This window comes from Nerophis lumbriciformis, linkage group LG03, assembly GCF_033978685.3.
Source record: "Nerophis lumbriciformis linkage group LG03, RoL_Nlum_v2.1, whole genome shotgun sequence".
NCBI lineage: Eukaryota > Metazoa > Chordata > Actinopteri > Syngnathiformes > Syngnathidae > Nerophis > Nerophis lumbriciformis.
Window position 1 is genome coordinate 32,899,661 of NC_084550.2, and position 24,370 is coordinate 32,924,030.

The 24,370-nt window shown below is 38.0% G+C and overlaps 1 protein-coding gene across 3 annotated transcripts in view; it reads left to right on the top strand.

The window, feature by feature from the left end:
- The first annotated feature begins 6,552 nt into the window (after nucleotides 1-6,552).
- Nucleotides 6,553-24,370, top strand: part of pacsin1b (protein kinase C and casein kinase substrate in neurons 1b) — a 44,261-nt gene continuing 26,443 nt past the window's right edge. Inside the window, exon 1 of one of the 3 annotated variants that reach the window (XM_061937411.1) lies at nucleotides 6,553-6,649. The gene's annotated coding sequence lies outside the window, so the exon portion shown is untranslated. Of the gene's footprint in view, nucleotides 6,650-18,019; nucleotides 18,057-23,077; nucleotides 23,222-24,370 lie in introns of those variants that run through there. The other 2 variants (XM_061937428.1, XM_061937419.1) reach the window with 2 other exon arrangements.

The window sequence follows — 24,370 nt, forward strand, 5'->3', positions numbered from 1 at the left end:
GCCTTCTTTCATCTCCGTAATATCGCTAAAATTCGTTCTATTTTATCCACTAGCGACGCTGAGATCATTATTCATGCGTTCGTTACGTCTCGTCTCGACTACTGTAACGTATTATTTTCGGGTCTCCCTATGTCTAGCATTAAAAAATTACAGTTGGTACAAAATGCGGCTGCTAGACTTTTGACAAGAACAAGAAAGTTTGATCATATTACGCCTATACTGGCTCACCTGCACTGGCTTCCTGTGCACTTAAGAAGTGACTTTAAGGTTTTACTACTTACGTATAAAATACTACACGGTCTAGCTCCGTCCTATCTTGTCGATTGCATTGTACCATATGTCCCGGCAAGAAATCTGCGTTCAAAGAACTCCGGCTTATTAGTGATTCCCAGAGCCCAAAAAAAGTCTGCGGGCTATAGAGCGTTTTCTATTCGGGCTCCAGTACTATGGAATGCCCTCCCGGTAACAATTAGAGATGCTACCTCAGTAGAAGCATTTAAGTCCCATCTTAAAACTCATTTGTATACTCTAGCCTTTAAATAGCCCCCCTGTTGGACCAGTTGATCTGCCGTTTCTTTTCTTTTCTCCTCTGCTCCCCTTTTCCTTGAGGGGGGGGGGGCACAGGTCCGGTGGCCATGGATGAAGTGCTGGCTGTCCAGAGTCGGGACCCGGGGTGGACCGCTCGCCTGTGCATCGGCTGGGAACATCTCTACGCTGCTGACCCGTCTCCGCTCGGGATGGTGTCCTGCTGGCCCCACTATGGACTGGACTCTTACTATTATGTTGGATCCACTATGGACTGGACTCTCACAATATTATGTCAGACCCACTCGACATCCATTGCTTTCGGTCTCCCCTAGAGGGGGGGGGGTTACCCACATATGCGGTCCTCTCCAAGGTTTCTCATAGTCATTCACATCGACGTCCCACTGGGGTGAGTTTTTCCTTGCCCGTATGTGGGCTTTGTACCGAGGATGTCGTTGTGGCTTGTGCAGCCCTTTGAGACACTTGTGATTTAGGGCTATATAAATAAAGATTGATTGATTGATTGATTGATTATTTGTACAAAAGTGTTAACATTGAAAAAACATGACATATACGTGAACATAACAAAAAAGTTGTACATTTTATCTGTCAGGGCCCTATGCTGCATTGCATCTGCAAAAGACCAAATTAGCTAAGAGTCTGTCAGTCATTTGTGCACGATGGGGGCGTAGTATGATGCCACCATGGCTGAAAACTCGCTCCACTGGAGCACTGGAGGCAGGCACTGCCAAGACTCTCATGGCCACTCGGAACAGTGAAGGAAGAGTCTTCATGTTCAATGCCCAGAACAAAAGGGGGGAGAGAGTTGTTTTGGGTTGGTGCACTACTTGTAAGTGTATCTTGTGTTTTTTATGTTGATTTAATTAAAAAAAAAAAAAAAAAAAAAGAAATTTCTTGTGCGGCCCGATACCAATCGATCCACGGACCAGTACCGGGCCGCGGCCCGGTGTTTGGGGACCACTGAGGTAAACAACCAACAGTATGTCAGAAAGCTAGCTAAAACGGTACACATATTCATAATATAGTATACATTTTAACTGACCTTTATTTTACTATTTTTGTCTTTTTTTAGGTGGCTAAAATACGCGGTGCTGCTGACCGCCGTCTAACGTTAAGTGTGATATATTGACTAACGTAACCCTGCTTTAAAAAAATCACTGAACAAAAAGTATGAATAAGGTAGTGAACTGCAACAGATTCCCGTGTTTGCTATAACGTTATAACGTTAGCAGTGAGTTTACAGCCTCACTGATTTAACTACACAGCAAATAAAAGTCACGTTACTTAGCCAATAAACGTTATCTTACATTCAAAACTTACCGTTCTTTGTGCAACTTCAAATGCCGGACGAAGTTGGAAGTTGTTGCCTCTCCATCAGTAATTTTCGAACCGCATGTGTTGCATACTGCAAACCGTTTTGTGTTGACCACCTCGTAATTTTTATACCCAAACGAAATTATTTTAGGTATCATTTTTTGTTCACTGGCGTGTGGTTTGGACATGTCTTCTTTGTTGGTTGTCCTGCAATTTGATTGGATGAATGCTGTGTGATGAAAACAAAGTAGATCTAATTTGATTGGCTGTTGTACTGAGACCACACCAGCTGACACACGCAACGCTGATAGACAAGTACACAATAAAAAATACGGAGCGCTTCCGAATAACTTTTTCATCTTTGGGTTTTGGGGAAAGTAGCAAGTCATGTCAAGTCATGTCAAATCAAAAGGCTCAAGTCCAAGTGAAGTCACAAGTCATTGATGTTAAAGTCTAAGTCGAGTTGCAAGTCTTTTTACATTTTGTCAAGTCGAGTCTAAAGTCATCAAATTCATGACTCGAGTCTGACTTGAGTCCAAGTCATGTGACTCGAGTCCACACCTCTGCAAATTAGGGGTAGAGGAGTTTATAACATGTTGTTATAATTGTGTCAGACACTACATGACATATACTCTTTTGTTGTAAGACTAACAAACAAAGAGGAAAGTAGTTTGGGTAATGCTTAAAAGGAACAAAATACTGTAAATATGACATGTTATGATTGTGTCAGATACTACATTACTTATATACTTTTGATATAAGACTGCATCATAAAAAAACAGGAAAGTAGTTTGGGTAATGCTTAAACGGAACAAAATACTTTAAATATGACATGTTGTTATGATTGTGTCAGATACTACATCACATTTATACTTTTGTTATAAGACTGTAACAAACAAACAGGAACGTAGTTTGTGTGATGCATAAAAGGAACAAAATACTGTAAATATGGCATGTTATGACTGTGTCAGATACTACATTACATATATACTTTTGTTATAAGACTGTAACATTAATACACAGGAAAGTAGTTTGGGTAATGGTTAAAAGGAGCAAAATACTTTAAATATGACATGTTGTTATGATTGTGTCAGATACTACATGACATATATACCTTTGTTGTAAGACTAACAAACAAAGAGGAAAGTAGTTTGGGTAATGCTTAAAAGGAACAAAATACTGTAAATATGACATGTTGTTATGATTGTGTCAGATACTACATGACATATATACTTTTGATATAAGACCGCAACATAAAAAAACAGGAAAGTAGTTTGGGTAACGCTTAAAAGGAACAAAATACTGTAAATATCACATGTTATGATTTTGTCAGACACTACATTACATATATACTTTTGTTATAAGACTGTAATAAACAAACAGGAACATAGTTTGGGTGATGCATAAAAGGAACAAAATACTGTAAATATGACATGTTGTTATGACTGTGTCAGATACTACATTACTTATATACTTTTGTTATAAGACTGTAACAAACAAACAGGAACATAGTTTGGGTGATGCATAAAAGGAACAAAATACTGTAAATATGACATGTTGTTATGATTTTGTCAGATACTACATGACATTTATACTTTTGTTATAAGACAGTAACAAACAAACAGGAAAGTAGTTTGGGTAATGCTTAAAAGGAGCAAAATACTGTAAATATGACATGTTGTTATGATTGTGTCAGATACTACATTACTTATATACTTTTGTTATTAGACTGTAACATAAACAAACAGGAACATAGTTTGAGTAATGCTTAAAAGGAGCAAAATACTGTAAATATCACATGTTATGATTGTGTTAGATACTACATTACTTATATACTTTTGTTACAAGACTGTAACAAACAAACAGGAACATAGTTTGGGTGATGCATAAAAGGAACAAAATACTGTAAATATGACATGTTGTTATGATTGTGTCAGATACTACATGACATTTATACTTTTGTTATAAGACTGTAACATAAACAAACAGGAAAGTAGTTTGGTTAATGCTTAGAAGGAGCAAAATACTTTAAATATCACATGTTGTTATGATTGTGTCAGATACTACATTACTTATATACTTTTGTTATAAGACTGTAACATAAACAAACAGGAACGTAGTTTGGGTGATGCATAAAAGGAGCAAAATACTTTAAATATGACATGTTGTTATGATTGTGAAGTGAAGTGAAGTGAATTATATTAATATCACGCTTTTCTCTAGTGACTCAAAGCGCTTTACATAGTGAAACCCAATATCTAAGTTACTATTTTTTTTTAAACCAGTGTGGGTGGCACTGGGAGCAGGTGGGTAAAGTGTCCTGCCCAAGGACACAACGGCAGTGACTAGGTTGGCAGAAGCGGGGATCGAACCTGGAACCCTCAAGTTGCTGGCACGGCCCCATAAAATGATCGTGTCAGATACTACATTACTTATATACTTTTGTTATAAGACTGTGACATTAATACACAGGAAAGTAGTTTGGTTGATGCACAAAAGGAGCACAATACTTTAAATATGACATGTTGTTATGATTGTGTCAGATACTACATTACTTATATACTTTTGTTATAAGACCGTAACACATACACAGGAAAGTAGTTTGGGTAATGCTTAAAAGGAGCAAAATACTGTAAATATGACATGTTATGTTTGTGTTAGATACTACAAGACTAACAAACAAACAGGAAAGTAGTTTGGATAATGCTTAAAGGGAGCAAAATACTGTAAATATGACATGTTGTTATGATTGTGTCAGATACTACATTACATATATACTTTTGATATAAGACTGCAACATAAAAAACAGGAAAGTAGTTTGGGTAATGCTTAAAAGGAGCAAAATACTGTAAATATCACATGTTGTTTTGATTGTGTCAGATACTACATTACTTATACACTTATGTTATAAGACTGTAACATAAACAAACAGTTTATGTTACCGTCGTTGCGGAGAAAACTGCAGTCTGCCATTAACCCGGTAAAGACTTATTTTTTTTATATTGTTTTTTTTTTTGGACCTCACCTTATGTGTTTGAATCTCAGTAAAACTAAAATAATGCACTTGAAGAGTGCAGCTGCTGACAGAAGCACATTGTATATATGTTATATAATTCCATAGTTGGTTAGAATGAATAAATACAATGTATAAATATAAGTTCATATTTACGTATAATGTGATTAAAAATATGTTCCCCTACAATTTACATGGGGTTTGTAACAAAAAAATAAAGTTAACATATACTTGCATGAAATTACCAAAAGGAAATACATTTTTAATCACACTATATGTAAATATGAACTTATATTTATATATTGTATTTATTTATTTTAACCAACTATGCAATTTTATAACATATATATATATATATATATATATATATATATATATATATATATATATATATATATATATATATATATATATATATATATATATATATATATATATATATATATATATATATATATACAATGTACTTCTGTCAGCAGCTACAAAGAGAAAGTAAAAATACAACAATAAAAAACACTAATAGACGGAGTAGACTTAAAGACTTTGGCCAGGTGGGTGTGGTAGTTTATAAATGATTAAATGATCCGTAAATAATTTATAAAAAAAAAAATACAACATAAAATGGCCAGAAATATTTCTATATTAAATAAAGTAAACTATGTTCTAGACAAAATAAATCCTTCAATAACTGTGTTACAAAAAAGATCAGTTATAATAATGCATAATGTTGAATATAGAGAACATACAAACTATTTATTGAAAATAAAAATGATAATAAAGTGATGTACAATGCAAACTATAACCTGCTAGCCAAGAATGTACAACAATTCTTCTCAACAAAAGAGGAGAACTATAACCTTAGAGGAAAATGCGATTTAAAACATTTGTATGCACGTACAACACTTAAAACCATTCGCATATCAGTATGTGGACTAAAATAATAATCATATGTTGTAGATATTATATAAAAAATAAAATATAGTATAATATATTATATACTGTATATATAATATATAAATATTACATATATGTTATATTTTATTTTGCTACTATGGTACATTTTTAGTCTACTTTATACCTGCATTACCCTTTCCATCCTTTGTAACTGAGCTACTATGTGAAACAATTTCCCTTGTGGATCAATAAAGTTTGTCTAAGTCTAAATGATGGAATGGACTCATAAACAATGTACTAACATGATCCACTTGAAGAAAGTCTTCAAATTGTTTACAAAGTACAATGAAAAATAATTATGACAGACGTCTTGAACTAACTGAAAAAAATATATTATCCATTTTATTATGTGAATTACAACTGACATAACTATTATAAAGAGAGCTGTTGTATTTAGAAGTACTTGTTGTAACGTGTGTTACAAAGTGATAACAGGAAGTCAACATATATGTTGGGTAGGATTAAATAAACTTCGTTTCTTCCTACTCCTTTTCGGGCATGTTGTAAAGAGAAATGAAAAAAATGTGGTGTATAAAATTTAAATGTGAAATAAACTTCAACCAACTAAGACGACATGAACACAGATATCCTTGTATTTACTTCTAGACGCGTTAAAAAAATTCTTAATTTTGCTTTTACGAGGCGAACGCTGCGTTGCCACAGAGTTTTATTTTGAAGTAAACAAATGTCTTCCCGGAAGTGCACGTTACTATATCCGTCTTCACCTCACCTCTCGCCTTCTCGCCATCCCCCTTCTGCCTGCGAGGGAAGAAGGCGATGCTTTCGTCCTCCCAAGGCTGAACAAGTGGATCACCCTGGTCGGTACGTAGCCTTTTATACTTCCTCATCTATCGATTATTCCTGTTTGTATCGATCATGTATTGGAGGTGATATCATTTGGAATCGGTCCAATAAATGCGGAACGCCGGTGCGTGTATGTTTCTATCCGTGACTTGTGGGCACGTCATGCCACACTTGTGCAGTTTTACGTGCAGTGGATATTACATGTGCAGAGTGGACGTGAATATTTGATGAGACGTGTGTGTGTGGTGGTCATGCGTGGTCACTCTGCAGCTGACCTCCATGTTGAGTGGGCTCTGTCCACGGTTCTGAAGAAGCACACTGGATCCTACTCCTTCTTCCTTCTTGGAGATAAACATCTCCTACTTCTTATCACTCTTACTTCTGGGTCCTGTCTGCAAATATATATATATATATATATATATATATATATATATATATATATATATATATATATATATATATATATATATATATATATATATATATATATATATATATATATATATATATATATATATATATATATATATATATTTATATATATATTTTTTTATTTTTTTTATTTTTTTATTTTATTTATTATTAATTATTTATTATTATTATTTTTTTAATTTCATTATTATTATTAAAAAAAAAAAGTATATTCATTTATATTTATGTTTATTTTTTTTATATTCATTTATATATTTATATATATTTTTTATATTTATATATATGTAAATATAAATAAATAAATACAATTAAAAAAAAATATATATATAAATATTAAAAAAAATAAATATATATATACATGTATATAAATATACATATATATATTTATATTTTTTATATTTATATATATGTAAATATAAATAAATAAATACAATTAAAAAAAATATATATATAAATATATATTTAAAAAAAAAAAAATATATATATACATGTATATAAATATACATATATATATTTATATATATATATATACAATTATTTATATATATATATATATATATATATATATATATATATATATATATATATATATATATATATATATATATATATATATATATATGTTTCCAATAATTTCTACAACTCTTATTTTTTGTGATAGAGTGATTGGAGCACATACTTGTTGGTCACAAAAAACATTCATGAAGTTTGGTTCTTTTATGAATTTATTATGGGTCTACTTAAAATATACATGTATTAATGGCAGTTACTTTATATATATATACACACACTTATACAATGGTTAAAAGGAGCAAAATACTGTAAATATCACATGTTGTTATGCTTGTGTTAGATACTACAATACATATATACTTTTGTTGTAAGACTAACATGAACAAACAGGAATATAGTTTGGGTAATGCTTAAATGGAGCAAAATACTGTAAATATGACATGTTGTTATGATTGTGTTAGATACTACATTACTTATATACTTTTGTTATAAGACTGTAACATAAACAAACAGCAAAGTAGTTTGGGTAATGTTTAAAAGGAACAAAATACTGTAAATATCACATGTTGTTATGATTGTGTTAGACACTACATTACTTATATACTTTTGTTTTAAGACTGTAACATAAACAAACAGGAACGTAGTTTGGGTAATGCTTAAAAGGAGCAAAATACTTTAAATATGACATGTTGTTATGATTGTGTCAGATACTACATTACTTATATACTTTTGTTATAAAACTGTAACATAAACAAACAGGAAAGTAGTTTGGGTAATGCTTAAAAGAAGCAAAATACTGTAAATATGACATGTTGTTATGATTGTGTCAGATACTACATTACATACATACTTTTGTTGTAAGACTAACATGAACAAACATGAATATAGTTTGGGTAATGCTTAAAAGGAGCAAAATACTGTAAATATGACATTTTGTTAGGACTGTGTCAGATACCACATGACATATATACTTTTGTTATAAGACTGTAACATCAACAAACAGGAAAGTAGTTTGGGTAATAAGGAACAAAATACTGTAAATATTGTGTTAGATACTACATGACATATACACTAACAGCGTGTAGAAGGGCCATTCTACCAAACTGCTTCAATTTTTAAATTGTTATTTAAGTCTTTCAATCTCTATTTAAACTTAGTCATAAATATCTGTTCAATGACACCATTGACAAAACAATCTACAAAAGCTCCATGTAGTGGCACGCCAAATAATCACTTGATTACAAAGTACAGTGTTTTATTTTCCTATATTCATACACAGTGTTACTGTTCAAACTGTGTCATGTTTCAGTGGCCACAGATATGAAATATACTTGTTTTTATTGAATACTTAGGCCTGCTACGCTACTGTATTGTAATGATGGTGCTACTTGGAGAGCCAAGTGTTTTCTGAGGTGCTACTTGGTGAAAACTACGGCTACAAATGATTATTTTTGTACTTATGTGTCTTATCACTATCTCAGTGACGCCCTGGGTTTCATCAGGTTGGAATATAAATCCACTTCATTGTTTTTTTAAACCATTTTTGTGGTAATGAGTCTACACTTTGAACTATTTACTATTTATTGTTGATGTTTTTTAGAGCGCTTTACAGGCAGAATAGATCATAATGCAGGGTTAGATGCCTCTGACGAGCAGTTTTTTTATGTTGTGAAAAGACAGAAAGTGAAAGACACATGTGAATGGGGATGACGGGCACAGTTCCAAAATGAGTGCACTGTCCCTTTAAGACTTCCTGAAAGGCTGCAGCTGTAAACTTATACATTAATAACGTCATGATGAATGACTCATTGATTTCATGCCAGCTCTTGTTCCACTCACCTGTGAACACATTAGTGTGAGGCAGGTAATCAACTTTGTACTTTTTATTGACTTCCTGATCACTTTCTTTATCTTCATGGTATCAATCATGCTCAGACATGACTTCCTGTCATACACCAGCCACAGTGCAGCACTACCAGCCTATTGGGCGTGTGTGTGTGTGTGCGTGCGTGCGTGTGTGTGTGTGTGTGTGTGTGTGTGTGTGTGTGTGTGTGTGTGTGTGTGTGTGTGTGTGTGTGTGTGTGTGTGTGTGTGTGTGTGTTACTGATTCTCACTGACATGTCCCTGCTGTGTCACATGACTTCCTGACTGATCCTATGCTCAGATATTGTTAGGCTCCACCCACACTTGGGAGTCACTGGTCAATTTCTATTGGCTCGCCCATAATAATCACAGTAAAGTGGTATGGTATGGTATGGGATGGGATGTATGGTATGGTATGGTATGGTATGTATGGTATGGGATAGGATGGTATGGTATGGGATGGGATGGGATGTATGGTATGGGATGTATGGTATAGGATTTGATGTGATGGGATGTATGGTATGGTATAGGATGAGATGGGATGGGATGGTATGTATGGGATGGTATGTATGGGATGGGATGGTATGGTACAGGATGGGATGGGATGGTATGTATGGGATGGTATGGAACAGGATGGGATGGGATGGTATAGGATGGATGGGATGGCATGGTATGGGATGGGATGGGATGGGATGGGATGGTTTGTATGGGATGGGATGTATGGTATGGTAAAGGATGGGATGGGATGGTATGTATGGGATGGTATGGTATGTTATGGTATAGGATGGTATGGGATGGAATGTATGGGATGGTATGGTATGATAGGATGGGATGGTATGTATGGGATGGGATGTATGGTATGGTATGGGATAGGATGGTATGGTATGGTATGGGATGGGATGGGATGTATGGTATGGGATGCATGGTATAGGATGGGATGTGATGGGATGTATGGTATGGTATAAGATGAGATGGGATGGGATGGTATGGTATGGTATGGGATGGGATGGTATGTATGGGATGGAATGGGATGGGATGGTATGTATGGGATGGGATGGTATGGTATGGTATGGTATAGGATGAGATGGTGTGTATGGGATGGTGTGGTATGGTATAGGATGGGGTGGGATGGGATGTATGGGATAGTATGGTATGGTATAGGATGGGATGGTATGTATGGGATGGGATGGTATGGTATGTTATAGGATGGGATGGGATGGAATGTATGGGATGGTATGGTATGGTATGATAGGATGGGATGGGATGGTATGTATGGGATGGTTGGTATAGGATGGGATGGGATGTATGGTATGGTATAGGATGGGATGGGATGGATGGGATCACACGTATGGTATGGTATGTTATGGAATGTATGGGATGGTATAGTATGCATGTGTGGTATGGTATGGGATGGTATGGTATGGTGTGTATAGTATGGGATGGTATGGGATGGGATAGGATGGTACGTATGGTATGGTATAGGATGGGATGGTATGGTATAGGATGGGATGGTATGGTATGGCATGTATAGTATTGGATGGTATGTTATGGGATGGTATGTATGATATGGTATGGTATGTGATGGTATGGTATGGTATGGCATGCTCTTTATTGTCACCCGTTCAAGATTAGACAAACATTGTACAGGAACAGAACAGGAACGGTGATGGGTCGCCACTTCTGACGTCCCGTAAAAGGTGGGGAAAAGGTCGACGCTGGGGGACTCCAATGAAGCTGTAGGAACATCTGAAGGATGAGCAGTTGAAACAGGAGAGCAGGATGCACCTGAAATCACTTTTCAGCTTCATGGCAAAATATGTGAACACTTACAGTATGTACATGTGATGTCTTACTTTTGGATTTTTAATACATTTACAAAACATATGAGGTATTGTGTGTAGAGGAATGAATATATTACATTCTGGAATAAAGCAGTAATATAACTAAATGTGGCAAAAGTGAAGCGCTGTGAATACTTTCCGGATGCACTGTGTGTGTGTGTGTGTGTGTGTGTGTGTGTGTGTGTGTGTGTGTGTGTGTGTGTGTGTGTGCAGCTGCAACGCTTTTGAACAAGTCATCCTGCCAAGTATCAGCTTGGCTGCCATGGAGAAGCGACTCAATGAGCGACTGTTGTGGCTGCTGACCTTTGATGGAGTGTGCTCCTTCTTGTTATTAACACACTTCTCTATTTGCATCATGTGTCATGGATGTGATGATCAAACTGCTTTCTTCCAGCTGAGCGCCAGTCAATTATGAGATTGTCTAAATATCCGAGACCTAACCCCCGACCTAAACCCCCTCTCTGGTCTAGTTGTGATGTCATACATGATCTGGAACAATGCAGCACAGGTCAGAGGTCTCTCAGACCTGATTAGATGATCCACAGATGGCCTGAACATCTGTCTGTGGGCGTGTCATCTTTATTAGATACTACACTCGCCTTTATCCCACACACCTCTTTAATCCAATAATGCAGCAATCAGGTCGGTGCTTCCCAGTTTGGGGGAAAACCCTTTTCTCTTCTTAAAGGAAGAAAGTCCATCCAACATCTAGAACTCTGATTATTGCTGAGTTGAAAACTATCTCATTTGGGTAGTTTTCAGCCCAATTTGAGTAGTTTTCAACACAATTTGGGTAGTTTTCAGCCCAATTTGGGTAGTTTTCAACCCAATTGGGTAGTTTTCAACACAATTTGAGTAGTTTTCAAACCAATTTAAATAGTTTTCAACCCAATTTGGGTAGTTTAACACAATTTGAGTAGTTTTCAACCCAATTTGAATAGTTTTCAACCTAATTTGGGTAGTTTTCAACCCAATTTGAGTAGTTTTCAACCCAACTTGAGTAGTTTTCAACCCAATTTAATTAGTTTTTAACCCAATTTGGGTAGTTTTCAACCCAATTTGAGCAGTTTTTAACCCAATTTGAGCAGTTTTTAACCCAATTTGAATGGGTTTCAACCCAATTTGAATAGTTTCCAATCTAATTTGGGTAGTTTGCAACCCAATTTGTGTAGTTTTCAACCCAATTTGTGTAGTTCTCAACCCAATTTGTGTAGTTTTCAACCCAATTTGAGTAGTTTTCAACACAATGTGAATAGTTTTCAACCCAATGTGAATAGTTTTCAACCTAATTTGGGTAGTTTTCAACCCAATTTGAGTAGTTTAACACAATTTGGGTAGTTTTCAACCCAATTTGAGTAGTTTTCAACCCAATTTGAGTAGTTTAACACAATTTGGGTAGCTTTCAACCCAATTTGAGTAGTTTTCAACCCCACTTGAGTTGTTTTCAACCCAATTTGGGTAGTTTTCAACCCAATTTGAGTAGTTCTCAAAACAATTTGGGTAATTTTCAACCCAATTTGAGTAGTTTTCAACACAATTTGGGTAGTTTTCAACCCAATATGAGTAATTTTCAAAACAATTTGGGTAGTTTTCAACCCAATTTGAGTAGTTTTCAAACAATTTGAGTAGTTTTCAACACTAGTGGTTAGAGTGCCCGCCCTGAGTTGGGTAGGTTGTGAGTTCAAACCCCGGCCGAGTCATACCAAAGACTATAAAAATGGGAGCCATTACCTCCCTGCTTGGCACTCAGCATCAAGGGTTGGAATTGGGGGTTGAATCACCAAAAATGATTCCCGGGCGTGGTCACCGCTGCTGCCCACTGCTACCCACTGCTCCCCTCACCTCCCAGGGGGTGATCAAGGGTGATGGGTCAAATGCAGAGAATAATTTCGCCACACCTAGTGTGTGTGTGACAATCATTGGTACTTTAACTTTTAACAATTTGGGTAGTTTTTAACCCAATTTCAGTAGTTTTCAACCCAATTTCAGTAGTTTATTAACATAATTTAGGTAGTTTTCAACCCAATTTGAGTGGTTTTCAACCCAATTTGAGTAGTTTTCAACCCAATGTGGGTAGTTTTTAACCCAATGTGGGTAGTTTTCAACCCAATATGGGTAGGTTTCAACCCAGTTTGGGTAGGTTTCAACCCAGTTTGGGTAGTGTTCAACCCAATTTAAATAGTTTAACACAAATTGGGTAGTTTTCAACCCAATTTGAATAGTTTTCAACCTTATTTGGGTAGTTTTCAACCCAATTTGGGTAGTAAATATAAATATGACCCAACAGGCTCAACCCAGCATTTGGGTTGTTACTTGAATTTTAAACTTGCAGACAAAAACTACCCGACTCCTTAGAAATAACCCATAAATTGTTGTGTACCGGGCAAAGGGAAGGAGGCGACACCAAGGCAGAACTGCGGTTTATCAGGTTTATTGAAAACCTTGATGAGTGTGTGGGGTGTGTATGCTACCACAAGTGAATGAGTGCAGACGATGTGTAGGGTTAACAATGTAAGTTTTACCAGGGGGTGTTGTCGGTGCGTGTTGTATGAATCGTTCGTCGAATCCAAGGGGCAAGGCGAAGAGGCAGTCAGCAGGGAGGCAAGCAGTCGGGGGCTGGAGAGAGGCAATGATGTCCGAGTCCAAGCAGAGGTCAAGAGTCAAGGGAGGCAAGCAGAGATCCAGGTGGAGGTCGTGAGGCAGGACACGATCACAGGCAACAGGGAAGACACTGTGGAAGACACAAGGGACATCAAACACGGGAACGAGGAAGAGCACAAAGAAGGCGAGCAAGGAACGAGGGAGTGGTGCCAGATGTGATGCTTACTCAGGAAGATTGGCTACGTTCTGGCGAAGGTCCTTTGGGTCCGCTGGCTTTTATGTTGCTCCCTCTCATCAGGCCCAGGTGTGCTGATGCGAAATTGCTTGCAGCCTTGTCGCTGCATGGGCGTGCTGTGCCCAGCGTGAGCAGGGGCGTGTCCAAGTGTGCTGCCAGCAGAGGTCTCGGCAGCTCCAGCTGCCGAGGAAAAGCGGGTTCGAATCCGCGCCGTGACAGTACCCCCCCACCTAGGCGAGGCACCCGACGAGCGCCGGGGAGCATCAGGATTGGCACGGTAGAAATCCTCTAAAAGAGAGGGGTCGGCAAGGTAGGAGGCCGGCACCCAAGATCTGTCCTCCGGTCCAAAACCCTCCCAGTCAACTAGATAAACAAGCCCCCTACCCTGTCGACGGACCCTGAGGATCTCTTTGACGGTCCAAACCTGGTCCCCGTTTTCCAGGAACCTAGAGGGAGGGGGGGCAGGGACAGGAGGGGACAGAGTGCTCTCCGCTACCGGTTTTATCTGGGACACATGTACCACTGAGTGTCGCTTGACCGAGGGTGGGAGAGCCAGTTTGACAGATACGGGGTTAATGATAGAGATGATGGGAAATGGACCCACATAGCGTGGTGCTAATTTCTTGGATGGTACCTGGAGATTTAGGTCCTTAGCCAGTAACAATACTTGCTGTCCCGGGCGATAGGATGGAGCCGGAACGCGATGACGGTTGGCATTGCGGCACATTTTAGCCGAAGCTCTCTCCAAGGCTGCTCTCCACACCCTCTGACATTTCCTGATATGGGCCTTAGTCGAGGGCACAGCTATCTCTTGTTCTTGCTGGGGAAACAAGGGGGGTTGATAGCCCAATGAACATTCGAATGGTGACATACCGGTAGCGGAGCTCTTCAAGGAGTTGTACGAATACTCCACCCATGGGAGGAACTTGCACCAGGTTGTGGGCTTCTTACTGGCCACGCAACGGAGCATGGTCTCCACGCTCTGGTTTGCCCTTTCAGCCTGCCCGTTGCTCTGGGGGTGGTATCCCGAAGTGAGACTGACCGAGGCCCCAATCCCCTTACAAAAGGCTCTCCAGACTTGAGAAGAAAACTGGGGACCCCGATCAGAGACGATGTCTACCGGGATACCATGCAGCTTGATGACGTGTAGAGTGAGGAGGTCAGCCGTCTCCGAAGCAGAAGGTAGTTTGCGCAGCGGGATGAAATGGGCTGCTTTGGAGAAGGAGAATGGTTAGAATAGTAGTGTTACCTCTGGAGGCAGGAAATCCCGTGATGAAATCCAAGGCGATGTGACCAAGGGCGGGCAGGAATGGGAAGCGGGTGGAGGAGACCAGCCGGAGGTCTGTGAGAGGCCTTGCTGCGGGCACAAGTAGAACATGCTGCGATGAACTCACGTGTATCCTTGGCCATGGATGGCCACCAGAAGCGTCTTCGCAGTAGAGACAGGGTTCGTTGGAAACCAGGATGGCACGAGAACAGACTAGTGTGGCCCCAATCCAGGACTCTGGATCGCAGTTCCTGATGGACAAAAAGTCTGTTGGGGGGTCCACCCCCAGGTCCTGGATTGGAGCGCAGCGCTGACTTTACGAGTTCCTCCACTTTCCACGAAACCATCCCCACGATGCGAGAGGGAGGGAGGATGGGAATGTCCACTGAACGCTCGGAAGGTTCTTCCATAAAGACTCTGGAGAGAGCGTCCGCCTTAGCGTTTTTCGACCCGGGTCTAAAAGATAGCAAATAGTCAAAGCGAGAGAAGAATTGTTGCCATCTTGCCTGTCGATTGTTCAGCCTCCTGGCGGAGCGGATGTGGAGGAGATTACTGTGGTCGGTCAGAATCTGGAACTGGTGACGGGCCCCCTCCAGCCAATGTCTCCATTCTGCAAGAGCCTCGTGGACCGCTAACAACTCTCTATTCCCGGCGTCGTAGTTCCGCTCTGCCAGGGACAAACGTCTGGAAAAGAAGGCAACGGGGTGAATCAGATTATCAATCTTTGACCGTTGGGAAAGAATAGCTGGCCGCTGGCTTTTATGTTGCTCCCTCTCATCAGGCCCAGGTGTGCTGATGCGAAATTGCTTGCAGCCTTGTCGCTGCATGGGCGTGCTGTGCCCAGCGTGAGCAGGGGCGTGTCCAAGTGTGCTGCCAGCAGAGGTCTCGGCAGCTCCAGCTGCCGAGGAAAAGCGGGTTCGAATCTGCGCCGTGACATAAATATGACCCAACAGACTCAACCCAGCACTTTGTAGTGTGTAGTTCATCCAGTCCTTTAAATTCTTAAGGACACACGGTTGTTGATATTCTGAGACGTGTTTCTTCCCCATAGTTCATTGGCAGCTGGCCACATGATGACTCAGCGCCATGTCACCTGTGTCCTTACCTTGTTACCTGTGTCCTTACCTTGTCACCTGTGTCCTTACCTGTCCGTCTCCACCCTTGCTAATTATTGATGGCCATATGTGTCTTAGCAGGGAAATATCAAAGTTCATCCCTCCTGAATGTGTATGTGTGTGTGTGTGTGTGTGTGTGTGTGTGTGTGTGTGTGTGTGTGTGTGTGTGTGTGTGTGTGTGTGTGTGTGTGTGTTCTTGTATTTCTAGCCTTCTTGAGACATGAAGAAGGAAAAGTATCTTCCATATGAGGAGGTGTGAACAAGTGATGACATAAATCAATAACATTGCATCTAATAGACAATGTCTCATTTGCACCCCTGCTGGTGACATCTATCAAAATGAGGGTGGTCCCAAAAAGGAGGGAGTTTTCCCATTGACTGTGTGTCGCTTTTAAAAGTGCTCCCCCCTCTGGTCAACATATGAAATAACAAGTGTGTGTAAGAAATTGAAATGCCCCCCCCCCTTTGGCCAAAATGAATTAAAAATAAATAGATAAATATGTATGTAGAGACACACTGTAATAACTTAAAGTAAATCACGAAGATTGAATGCTAATTACAAACAAAACAAAACAAAAAAGAAAAAATTAACTAAAAGCAGTCTTTTTCTCACAATGTGTCGACTTTTTTCTTATAAAATTGGGGAAATTTTCTCATATTCTTTCTGATTCTGTAATATTGCAATATTTTCTCGTTAAATTATTACTTTTTTATGTAAAATTATTACTTTTTTATGTAAAATCATTACTTTTTTATGTAAAATCATTACTTTTTAATGCAAAATGGTGACATTTGTCAAATAAAATTCCGACTTTTATCCCAATATGGCCAATTTTTTTGTTGTTCTTGTAAAACAGTGACATTTTTTGAGTAAATTATGACTTTTGTCATCATTTTTCCAAGTAAAATCCTGATTATTATTATAATATTGCCGATATTTTAAAGTTTTCTTATAAAATTGTGACTTTTGTTGAGTAAAACGACGACTTTTTTCATAAAGTTGCCAAAATGTTAAGCTTTTCTTTTAAAATTGCGACTGTTATTTAGTAAAATTACAACTTGTGTCATAATATTGCACAAATGTTCAGTTTTTCTTGTAAAATTTTGACTTGCGTCGAGTAAAATGACGACTTTTATTATAATACTGCCAAAATTATGCGTTTTTCTTGTGAAATTGTGACCTTTTCTTGTGAAATTCCAACTCATTTTTCACAAGTTTTTTTTATATTTGCATAGTATGTATATATTATTAATGTTGCAAATACACGTCTTTATATATCTAGAAAGGCTGGTCCTAAAGAGGGAGGCATTTTTCTCAGGTCTCAAGAAGGTAAGAAATACACGAATGTGTGTGCGTGTGCGTGTGCGTGTGCGTGTGCGTGTGTGTGTGCGTGTGTGTGTGTGTGTGTGTGTGTGTGTGTGTGTGTGTGTGTGTGTGTGGAAGGCGTGCTGCATAGCGACATGGTGCAGACCAGTAAGGACGGTGCACACTCCCAGTGAGCTGTCATCTCTCCTGAGGTGTGTGAGGACTAACAAGAGCGACCAGACCAAGACCAAGGTTCTGTATCTGTTCTGATCCCTTTCATTGTCTGTAGTACCCTTGTATTCAGAGCTGGGCTTCTTAAAACTTTAGATCAGGGGTGCCTACACTTTTTCTGCAGGCGAGCTACTTTTTAAAAGTGTACATACACATGTAAAGAACATCATGTCATGGCTGTCTGGAGTTTCCAATCATTTCTACAACTTTTATTTTTTTGTGATGTAGTGATTGGAGCACATACTTGTTGGTCACTAAAAACATTCATGAAGTTTGCTTCTTTTATGAATTTATTATGGGTCTACTGAAAATGTGAGAGTCAAAAGTATACATACAGCAATGTTAATATTTGCTTACATGTCCCTTGGCAAGTTTACCTGCAAGGCGCTTTTGGTAGCCATCCACAAGCTTCTGCTTGACCACTTGACCACTAAATTGATGTATTTCAGCTAAATGTGTTGCTTTTCTGACATGGACTTGTTTCTTCAGCATTGTCCACACGTTTAAAGTCAGGATTTTGGGAAGGCCATTCTAAAACCTTAATTCTTAAGCCTGATTTAGCCATTCCTTTACCACTTTTGATGTGTGTTTGGGGTCATTGTCCTGTTGGAACACCCAACTGCGCCCAAGACCCAATCTCCGGGCTGATGATTTTAGCTTGTCTTGAAGAATTTGGAGGTAATCCTCCTTTTTCATTGTCCCATTTAAAGCAGCAGTTCCATTGGCAGCAAAACAGGCCCAGAGCATAATACTACCACCACCATGCTTGACGGTAGGCCTGGTGTTCCTGGGATTAAAGGCCTCACCTTTTCTCCTCCAAACATATTGCTGGGTATTGTGGCCAAACAGCTCCATTTTTGTTTCATCTGACCACAGAACTTTCCTCCAGAAGGTCTTATCTTTGTCCATGTGATGTCAGATGAAACAAAAATGGAGCTGTTTGGCCACAATACCCAGCAACGAAGTCTGATTCCAGTCCATTCTTGGGGGTAACGAGTCGATTCAGAATCAATACTTTTTAATAACATTGGGTGCCAGTTCTATGATTACATTACTCCATAAAATAGATTAACTGTTCTGATCAATTTCTATATTACTTAAAAGAAAACATTTAATTAAGTCAAATGATAGGCTCCAGCGCCCCCCGCGATCCCGAAGGGAATAAGCGGTAGAAAATGGATGGATGGATGGAGGGACAAGCGGTAGGAAATGGATGGATGGAAATAATGCAACAAGAGAAGTTCGAGTACTACACAAAAAGAGTATAAATGAATTATATGCAATGAGGAAAACTGATAAGTTGATACAAATAACGAGTAACGAGAAAAATATTAAATGTTTTTTTCTTAAAACTACATGCGTCATGGCCAATTATGAGTATTAAACAATAAGGCTGTAAATCTGTGGGCACCACACAATTCGATTGGATTCCATTCTTGGGGGTAACGATTCGATTCCGAGTAGTTTTCAACTCAATTTGGGTAGTTTTTAACCCAATTTGAGTAATTTTCAACCCAATTTGGGTAGGTTTCAACCCAATGTGGGTAGTTTTCAACCCAATTTGAATAGTTTTCAACCTAATTTGGTAGTTTTCAACCCAATGTGGGTAGTTTTCAACCCAATTTGGGTAGTTTTTAACCCAATTTGGGCAGTTTTCAACCTAATTTGGGTAGTTTTCAACCCAATTTGAGTCGTTTTCAACCCAATTTGAGTAGTTTTCAACCCAATTGGAATAGTTTTCATCCTAATTTGAGTAGTTTTCAACCCAATTTGGGTAGGTTTCAACCCAGTTTGGGTAGTTTTCAAACCAATTTGAGGAGTTTTCAACCCAATTTGGGCAGTTTTCAACCCAATTTGAGGAGTTTTCAACACAATTTGGGTAGTTTTCAACCCAATTTGAGTAGTTTTCAACCCAATTTGAGTAGTTTTCAACACAATTTGAATAGTTTTCAACACAATTTGGGTAGGTTTCAACCCAGTTTGGGTAGTTTTCAACTCAATTTGGGTAGTTTTAGATTCAAAATTAATACTTTTTTAATAACATTGGGTGCCAGTTCTATGATGAACTACGTTACTCCATAAAATAGATCAACAGCTCTGATCAATTTCTATATTACTTAAAAGAAAACATTTAATTAAGTCAAATGAGGGACAATTAGTAGAAAATGGATGGATGGAAATAATGCAACAAGAGAAGTTCGAGTACTACACAAAAAAGAGTACAAATGAATTATGTAATGAGGAAAACTGAAAAGTATTATTAAATGTTTTTTTCTTAAACTGCATGCGTCATGGCCAATTAGGAATATTAAACAATAGGACTGTGAATCTGTGGGCACCACACAATTCGATTGGATTCGATTCTTGGGGGTAACGATTCGATTCCGAGTAGTTTTCAACACAATTTGGGTAGTTTTTAAGCCAACTTGAGTAGTTTTCAACCCAATTTGGGTAGGTTTCAACCCAATGTGGGTAGTTTTCAACCCAATTTGAGTAGTTTTCAACCCAATTTGAGGAGTTTTCAACCCAATTTGAGTAGTTTTCAACCCAATTTGAATAGTTTTCAACCTAATTTGGGTAGTTTTCAACCCAATTTGAGTGGTATTCAACCCAATTTGGGTAGTTTTCAACCCAATTTGAGGAGTTTTCAACCCAATTTGAGTAGTTTTCAACCAAATTTGAATGGTTTTCAACCAAATTTGGGTAGTTTTCAACCCAATTTGGGTAGTTTTCAACCCAATTTGAGTAGTTTTCAATCCAATTTGAGTAGTTTTCAACCCAATTTGAGTAGTTTTCAACCCAATTTGAGGAGTTTTCAACCCAATTTGAGTAATTTTCAACCCAATTTGGGTAGTTTTCAACACAATTTGAGTAGTTTTCAACCCAATTTGAGTAGTTTTCAACCCAATTTGGGTAATTCTCAACTCAATTTGAGTAGTTTTCAACCCAATTTGAGGAGTTTTCAACCCAATTTGAGTAATTTTCAACCAAATGTGAATAGTTTTCAACCTAATTTGGGTAGTTTTCAACCCAATTTTAGTAGTTTTCAACCCAATTTGGGTATTTTTCAACACAATTTTAGTAGTTTTCAACCCAATTTGGGTAGTTTTCAACCCATTTTGGGTAGTTTTCGATTCAAAATCAATACTTTTTTAATAACATTGGGTGCCAGTCCTATGATGAACTACATTCCTCTATAAAATAGATAAACAGCTCTGATAAATGTCTATATTACTTAAAAGAAAAGTGGTTTTGTTTATACTTAATAAAGTCAAATACAAATAAGGCAAAAAGAGAAGTATGTTTTCTAAAGTAAATGTTTACAGTGGATATAGATCATCTACATCAACTATATGATTTGTCTTAGTGGCTGGACAAATAATTTGACTTACTTTGTAATCGATTAAGAATCGTTCCAAATTTGAATCCTGATTAATTCTAAAATTGATTTTATTTTGACAGCCCTCTGAAAGAACCTGGTATTACAGATTGTTTGTTCCTAATACTCAAGTATTGTAAAACCTGGAAGGCTGCTCTGATCTATTTCTATATTTCTTAAAAGAAAAAATTTAATTAAGTCAAATGAGGGACAAGCGGTAGAAAATGGATGGATGGAAATAATGCAAACAAGAGAAGTTTGAATATTATACAAAAAGAGTACAAATGAATTATATGTATTGAGGAAAACTGAAAAGTTGATACAAATAACGAGTAACTAAGACAAATATTAGATGTTTTTACTTAAAACTACAAGCGTCATGGCCAATTATGAATATTAAACAATAGGACTGTGAATCTTTGGGCACCACACAATTCGATTGGATTCGATTCTTGGGGGTAACGATTCGATTCCAAGTAGTTTTCAACACAATTTGGGTAGTTTTCAAACCAATTTGAGTAGTTTTCAACCCAATTTGGGTAGGTTTCAACACAATGTGGGTAGTTTTCAACCCAATTTGAGTAGTTTTCAACCCAATTTGAGTAGTTTTCAACCCAATTTGAATAGTTTTCAACCTAATTTGGGTAGTTTTCAACCCAATTTGAGTAGTTTTCAACCCAATTTGAATAGTTTTCAACCTAATTTGGGTAGTTTTCAACCCAATTTGAGTAGTTTTCAACCCAATTTGAATAGTTTTCAACCCATATTGGGTAGTTTTCAACCCAATTTGAGTAGTTTTCAACCCAATTTGGGTAGTTTTCAACCCAATTTAGGTAGGTTTCAACCCAGTTTGGGTAGTTTTCAAACCAATTTGGGTAGTTTTCAACTCAATTTGGGTAGTTTTCAACCCAATTTGAGGAGTTTTCAACCCAATTTGAGGAGTTTTCAACCCAATTTGAATAGTTTTCAACCTACTTTGGGCAGTTTTCAACCCAATTTGAGGAGTTTTCAACACAATTTGGGTAGTTTTCAACCCAAATTGATTAGTTTTCAACACAATTTGAGTAGTTTTCAACACAATTTGAGTAGTTTTCAACACAATTTGGGTAGGTTTCGATTCAAAATCAATACTTTTTTAATAACATTGGGTGCCAGTCCTATGATGAACTACATTCCTCTATAAAATAGATAAACAGCTCTGATAAATGTCTACATTACTTGAAAGAAAAGTGGTTTTGTTTATATTTAATAAATACAAATAAGGCAAAAAGAGATGTATTTTTTCTCAAGTAAATGTGTACAGTGGATATAGATCATCTACATCAACTATATGATTTGTCTTAGTAGCTGGACAGAACAGATTTAAAAAAAAAAAAAAAAGATTTACTTTTTAATCGATTAAGAATCGTTCCAAATTAGAATCCTGATTAATTCTAAAATCGATTTTATTTTGACAGCCCTCTGAAAGAACCTGGTATTACAGATTGTTTGTTCCTAATACTCAAGTATTGTAAAACCTGGAAGGCTGCGTCCTGACTCCTCGTCCCGTTCCGGATTAGCTCCTCCAGAGGCGGGACCCTACCCACACTCAAACAACAACAACACCCGCCCCCCTCAAACTGCCTTCTCTCTCCGCCTGCATCCCTCAGTGCAACCCTCGGAGCTAAAACACCACGGGACTACCTCTCTCTTCACTGAAAAAAACAAAACCTAGCCTCAGATCCGGTTCACTGTTGGTTCGAGACCACGTGTCTGTCTCCTTCCCCCCCACCTGCCCCCGGCTGCATTCTGGCAATGGAGGACTGGGGTAAGCTTTGTTCCGACGTGGGGGCTGTGCTGGTCTTTGTGTGGGCTCTTGGTGCTTTGATGCTGGGAGTTCTGGTTCTTTCCGGACCTGCTCCGGTGCTTGTTTAGGAAGATGCTGAGAGAGGTTGCCGTTGTTTCTGCGTTGTACCTCGTCTCAAATGGGAAGCCGCTAGCAGGGCCGTGCCTAACAAAAGCCTTCTCTCGGCGTGAAGCTAATGGATTAAGCAAGCGTGGTCAAGACCAACGATGCTGTTGGGGGAATTCTCAATGTATCATTTGGAGGGATTTCTCTCTCCGTTACCGGCTGGGATGCCTTTCCCGTCTTCATTGTCAAAAGTCTTGCACCGTGGTTGACCCAAATACTCATGCTAGTCCTGCCCCACCCCCTTACACTACACCTCCTATCACCACACATCATTACTTCTATTGTTGTCCCTGGTTCTTCATGTCTATGTAAAATCATCCTTTGAAGGCCAAGTTGGACAAAAACAATCTAAATCCAGACTTCGTATTTCTGGTGGACTTGACTAACAGAAAGACTTCGGACCAACTTGATCTTGTCCCTGAATGTGTCAACACATGAAAAAACCTGTCTGAACCTCAACCTGTTGACCTTACTTGAAGGTCAAGACTTCCGACTTAACCTGACATGTTGCTGGAGGACTTGAGCAGACCTGTCTCGGTCTCTAGACCAGGGGTCTGCAACCCAAAATGGTGAAAGAGCCATATTGGACCCAAAATACACAAAACAAATCTGTCTGGAGCCCTAAAAAACTACAAGTCTTATATAAGTGTTATACTGAAGTCAACACATGATGTAAGTGTCTATTTTAGTTGTATTAGCCTACTATCAAAATTACTTTAAAAGTCTTATATAGGTGTTATAATGAAGGCAACACATGATGTAAGTGTCTATATTAGCTAAATTAGCCTACTATCAAAATGACTTTAAAAGTCTTATATAAGTGTTATAATGAAGACAACACATGACAAAAGTGTCTATATTAGCCTACTATCAAAATGACTTTAAAAGTCTTATATAAGTGTTATAATGAAGACAACACATGATGTAAGTGTCTATATTAGCTATATTAGCCTACTATTAAAATGAATGTAAAAGTCTTATATAAGTGTTATAATGAAGACAACA